This window comes from Mustelus asterias, chromosome 2, assembly GCF_964213995.1.
Source record: "Mustelus asterias chromosome 2, sMusAst1.hap1.1, whole genome shotgun sequence".
Classification (NCBI taxonomy): Eukaryota; Metazoa; Chordata; class Chondrichthyes; order Carcharhiniformes; family Triakidae; genus Mustelus; species Mustelus asterias.
The window spans coordinates 145,511,059-145,517,058 of record NC_135802.1 but is presented as its reverse complement, the minus strand read 5'-3'; the positions used below and the strand labels follow the sequence as shown (position 1 = coordinate 145,517,058).

General features: G+C 48.1%; 1 protein-coding gene across 3 annotated transcripts in view; it reads left to right on the top strand.

Annotated features, from left to right (window-relative positions):
* Nucleotides 1-1,907: 1,907 nt before the first annotated feature.
* nod1 (nucleotide-binding oligomerization domain containing 1) overlaps nt 1,908-6,000 on the top strand; it is an 86,735-nt gene continuing 82,642 nt past the window's right edge. For 2 of the 3 annotated variants that reach the window (XM_078242453.1, XM_078197685.1), the window contains exon 1: nt 1,925-2,151. The gene's annotated coding sequence lies outside the window, so the exon portion shown is untranslated. Of the gene's footprint in view, nt 2,152-6,000 lie in introns of all 3 variants that reach the window. The other variant, XM_078197696.1, reaches the window with a different exon arrangement.

The following is a 6,000-nucleotide window of genomic DNA, read 5'->3' as shown; positions in this document are numbered from 1 at the left end:
ATGGTCACAGAGCGATGGTACTATTTATTGAATGATTTGATTATTAGGTTTCCATGGAGACACAGCAAACAGACATTGCAGTTAGTTCCTGTTCCACAGGGTGGCAGGAGACACCACCAACTGAGCTCGGTTTCCCTGGGCTGTGAAGCAAATCGTCATCATCCCAAGCTGGTTAAAATGAAGGGAACGAAATAACAAGACAAGGGGAAGTTATTGATTGGACCTAGCAATCTCCTACAATCAGAGACAATCTGATTCCCACAATAACCAGATGATGGGATTGGGAATAACAAGACAAAGTGAAAATCCTTGGATCTAGCAAAGCATCCTTTGAGATGTCCTGAGCAATGAATGGGCCTGAATGATAAAGATACAGAATCGCAGCTGGAATCAGTTTAGCAGCTGCTTTGGGCGTTGCTTTTATCATAGTTCTTCAGGAGTTCTTCTAGCTCATTCCTGGTCTAATTCAAAGTGATCAGGCCAAGGTAGGCAGGGAAAAAAAGTTTATTAGTGTCACAAGTAGGCTTACATTAACACTGCAATGAAGTTACTGTGAAAATCCCTTAGTCGTCACACTCCGGTGCCTGTTCGGTTACACTGAGGGAGAATTTAGCATAGCCAATGCACCTAACCAGCACGTCTTTCAGATTGTGGGAGGAAACCGGAGCACCCGGAGGAAACCCACGCAGACACGGGGAGAATGTGAAAACTCCACACAGACAGTGGCCCAAGCCGGGAATTGAACCCAGGTCCTTGGTGCTGTGAGGCAACAGCGCTAACGACTGTGACACCGTGCTTGGAGAACCTGGTCAGTAAAAAAAAAGAAAAACTGATCGTAGGACATCCCAAAGGATGCTCACTAGAGGCAGTGAAGGACTCTGTCAGTGCCTCAACATGAGGGAGCTTGCACTTGCCTTATGACTTGTTCACATACTGTTTAATTTTTTATCTTATTTTATTAATTAGTGTCACAAGTAGGCTTACATTAACACTGCAATGAAGTTACTGTGAAAGCTTGACTGTGGGAGATTGACAGCTTGCTGGAACTAATCAAGGACTTGTCCAATTCTTTATCTTCAGCGCCTGTTTGGATGTTATGGGAGATTGATAACTTTTACCTCCAATCAAGGACTCCTTGGCCTATTGGAAAAAGCATCCTGGGATAAGTAAAATACCTAAACAAGCACGGAGAGGTGTCGGGAAGACAATGGCCTTGACTCAAGGCGGGGCTCATGGGCGGCACGGTGGCACAATGGTTAGCACTGCTGCTTCACAGCGCGCCAGGGACCTGGGTTCGATTCCCGGCTTGGGTCACTGTCTGTGTGGAGTTTGCACATTCTCCTCTGCGTGGGTTTCCTCCGGGTGCTCCGGTTTCCTCCCACAGTCCAAAGATGTTCGGGTTAGGTTGATTGGCCAAGCTAAAATTGCCCCTTAGTGTCCTGAGATGCGTAGGTTAGAGGGATTAGCGGGTAAATATGTAGGGATATGGGGGTAGGGTCTGGGTGGGATTGTGGTCGGTGCAGACTCGATGGGCCAAATGGCCTGTTTCTGCACTGTAGGGTTTCTTTCTTTCTTCTTTCATTACAGGGTGGGCGAGCTATAGATTTCACTTTGCAGGGTGGGTCTGCTAGTTGCCTGATATTTAGCCACCCTCTGTGATTTTTCTGGAGGCAGAATCTTGGCAAGGGAAGAGCTACCTTCTGGCAGGATAGCAAATTTACCAGAGACACACGGGCCCCACGTTGCGTCAGCACCTCATCCAAATAGGGGCGATGAGGCAACTGCATAGCAGGAGCCCCATGACCGCAGAAGCAGCTGCTAAAAAACTCTGTGTTAAAGTCAGAATCAGCAACCGGGGGCTCTTAACACTCCCACTCACTTGCCACGGTTCACTTCTCCCTCATGCTGCTGCACTGAAGCGAAGGCCTCAGCAACCTGCACTTTTATCAGCAGGCTGGGGGTCGGAATGTCGGGCACAAATGTGCAGCTCCTGACTAAACTAAATTGAAAGGAGCGACGTGGCAATCTGACTGGGATTGCCATTCCTGGCAATCCTATCTGTGAATGCAGAACACTTTGATTTGGATGTTGTGATGTGGAGATGCCGGTGTTGGACTGGGGTGGACAGGACGAGAGGTCACATGACACCAGGTAATAGTCCAACAGGTTAATTTAAAATCACAAGCTTTCAGAGTGCTGCTCCTTCATCAGGTGAGGTGGAGCATGGTGCGCAGGCACAGAATATACAGGCGGAGTGACGATAGCCCAACACGCACAGATAATCAAGAGTGTCAACAGATAAGTACAGACAGTGTAGACCAGCTGAATAACAAGTCTTTAGAGGTAATCATAGAAATCATCATAGAAACCCTACAGTGCAGAAGGAGGCCATTCGGCCCATCGAGTCTGCACCGACCACAATCCCACCCAGGCCCTACCCCCACATATTTACCCGCTAATCCCTCTAACCTACGCATCTCAGGACCCTAAGGGGCAATTTTTAACCTGGCCAATCAACCTAACCTGCACATCTTTGGACTGTGGGAGGAAACCGGAGCACCCGGAGAAAACCCAAGCAGACACGAGGAGAATGTGCAAACTCCACACACTCAGTGACCCGAGCCGGGAATCGAACCCGGGACCCTGGAGCTGTGAAGCAGCAGTGCTAACCACTGTGCCACCGTGCTGCCCTAATCATGAGTGCTAATAGATAAATGCAAGCAGTTAAGTACAATCAGTATGTATAAATTGTCGACAGGCTCTATGACAAGTGAAGGGATGACCTTCGCTTACTGATAATTTAAGGCAGGGAGATAAATACAAATAATCAAAGAGTAAAAACTGGATAAAAGCAAATTACTACAAATGCTGGAATCTGAAACCAAAAGAGAAAATGCTGGAAAATCTCAGCAGGTCTGGCAGCATCTGCAAGGAGAGAAAAGAGCTGATGTTTTGAGTCCAGATGACTCTTTGTCAAAGCTAAAAGGCAGAGAAAGTGGGAGATATTCACACTGTAGGGTGAGGGAATGAAAGATGAGTCATAGCCACAGAAACAAGGGGAAAGGCTAAGAGGTGTCAACGGGCCATTCACACATTCTATTCTCTCTATGGACTGCCATTCAATTAATCCGTATTATTCAATTTTCACTCAATCATTCTCTCCCATTAGTTACTCACAGCAAAGAAAATGCAAAAGGTTCAATCAGCTGTGAGCTTGATGGATGACTTCCAATCTCAACCTCCTGTCCTTTCTTTAATCTGAAATGCTCTGTCTTTGTCAGGAGTTTTTGATTGCTGAACACTCCTTCAATCTGCAATATGCTGGCTCCCATTATCTGTCACAGAACCCCTACAGTGCAGAAAGAGGCCATTCTGCCCGTTGAGTCTGCACTGACTCTCCGAAAGAGCATCTTACCCTTGCCCTATCCCGGTAACAGCGGACATTTGCCCCGCTAATCCCTCTAACCTACACATTTTAGGACACCAAGGGGCAATTTAGCATGGCCAATCCACCTAACCTGCACATCTTTGGGCTGTGGGAGGAAACCAGAGCATCTGGATAAAGCCTACACAGACACGGGGAGAACGTGCAGACTCCACATGGACAGTCACCCAAGAACCGGGTCCCTGGTACTGTGAGGCAGTTGTGCCACTCTCAAACCACCGTGCCACCTTCCCCTGTCATCTCCCCTGTTGTTTGATAGGGAAGGCACTCAGATTGGAAGGAAATGAATATGCATCATCCAAATATCCAGCCCTTATGTGAGTCTCCTAACATTCAGCCTACAGGAACCCTATGTTGTCAGAGTCCCTGTCTCCAGCTTGTCACATTTAATAGGCCACAGGCAAACCTTACTGGCACAAACAGTAACATGTAGAAAACATCCCACAAAAACTTGAGGACATCTGTGCATTTGCAAAGTAAGTGAACAGTTGCCAGAGTACCATGTAATTTTTAAAATTACAGTTTACGTTGCTGTGGGGGTACATTGTAAGGTCAAAAGTGAAAACAATTACCCAGGCAACCTTACAGCAACAAGCAAGTTTTCTTCACTGGGTCTCAGGATGTGCAGACAGATGGGATAAACCTGGCCCTTTCTAGAAAGCTCAATCCACTGATATTGATCTCCACTGGATGCTATCCCTGCATTCCAAATTGAAGTGCGTTGCTTGGCTAGCACTCCAAAGCTGTGTCCTGGATTGGTGCCATCCCAACCTGCGTCAGCTGTGGTTCACCGCTAGACCCTACCTATTCAGGAATGCATGGGAAAGTTCTCTTCTCAAAGGTAACCAATTTGCACAGTTTTGGGTGTGGGCTCATCATGATGCTGACAACTGCCAGAACGTTAGCTGCGGTGTGGGTTGTCTCTCTTCATGAGAGATTTTAAAAAACCACAGTGTCAGCCGCCTTTGTGAACCTGAATTAATACAGGCTTAGACAGGCCTCAACATGGTCTCAGTTGTTGGGTCATTGGTAGTTTCATAGAATCCCTAGAGTGCAGAAAGAGGCCATTCAGCCCATCGAGTCTGCACCGACAACAATCCCACCCAGGACCTATCCCCGTAACCTCATGTATTTACCCTGCTAGTCCCCCTGACACTAAGGAACAATCAACCTAACCCGCACATCTTTGGGGTGTGGGAGGAAACCGGAGTACCTGGAGGAAACCCACGCAGACGGGCAGGACGTGCAACTTCCACACAGACAGTGACCCGAGGCCGGAAATAAACCCAGATTCGTGGATTATATACAGCATATATATATTATCTGGGCCTGCTCCAGTATTGAGTGCTTTCATTTATAGAAGGTCGGATTGAGTTGGAGATGCTCAAAGACTTGCTTTTCCATTATTGGTTAAGCTCTCTGGCCTCTGGACTTGTTGTGGATGCCACATTCCATGGCCACTTGCCTTGCTGCTGCCACCCTCCCTCACTAACCATACTCAAGCCATTTTCCTTGGCCTCCTGGTTCACTGCTGCCACTTTCCGTGGGCTTCTGATGAAATGCTTCCTCGCCTCTTGGCCTCCTGCCTCCCTTGTGCTGCTCTCACTGACCATTGCCGCTCTCAGGCCTCATTGCTATCCCAGGTCAAGGAGCTAAAGGGCAACCAACTGAGTCCAGACTGACACAAAAACTTGTGTCTAATTATTCTGCACAGCCTTGTGTGTTGAACCCAGTATATATTTGCAATAGATGGTTCCTGATGCCAGCCTGGAAAGCAGTCACAAGTTTCAGGCAGGCCAGAGGCTATGTGGACCTCAGTCTGAAATCAGAGAATGGAGAGAGTGCAGGAGAGCAGCGGGCATGCAGCAGGAACTATCATTGGGATAGTGCCCCAGCCGCAGGGAAGGCCAAGGCTTCAAAGGAAAAATACACATCTTGGTGTCAGGGCTGTCCTGCAGTCAATGTCCCTGGGTGTGGCGGGCTCTGTACTGAGCTGAAGAAGGCATGGTGATGGTCACAATGGGCATCCGCAGCCTCTACATAGGGAACACAATACAGGGGGATTATTTGAACCTCTCATGGGGGAGGGGTAATGCTGTAAATGTGTTCACAGCCTCCAGATGGGGTGGGTACAGGTCCACGTGAGGCATGAGCACCCACAGTTGATGACTCATGAGGGAGTGTGTCAATGTCCACCACCACAATGACAGGATCTGGTAATAATGGGGGAGGCTGGAAAATAACAAGTGGCATCGTGAGGCTCAGGTAAATTGGAGGCACATAGCCAGTGAGGGAGGGTCAGAGTCCGCCCTGTGATAAAGGTGCAGCACCACAATCTCAACACTCGGATAAAATGGTATCTTCCAAAATTGAAAGTAAGACTGGTTCTGTCTAGGAGGGGTACCACCATATGCTCCCTCATAGCACAGACTATTGGACTGCTGAAGATGTGATCCAGGTGCCGGGACCAACTGCTGCAGGGCCATGTCTGTGAGGTGTTGTCTCGAAAGTGACCCCAAGTCTAACCTTGAACTACGTCCCACCAAGCAATGTGC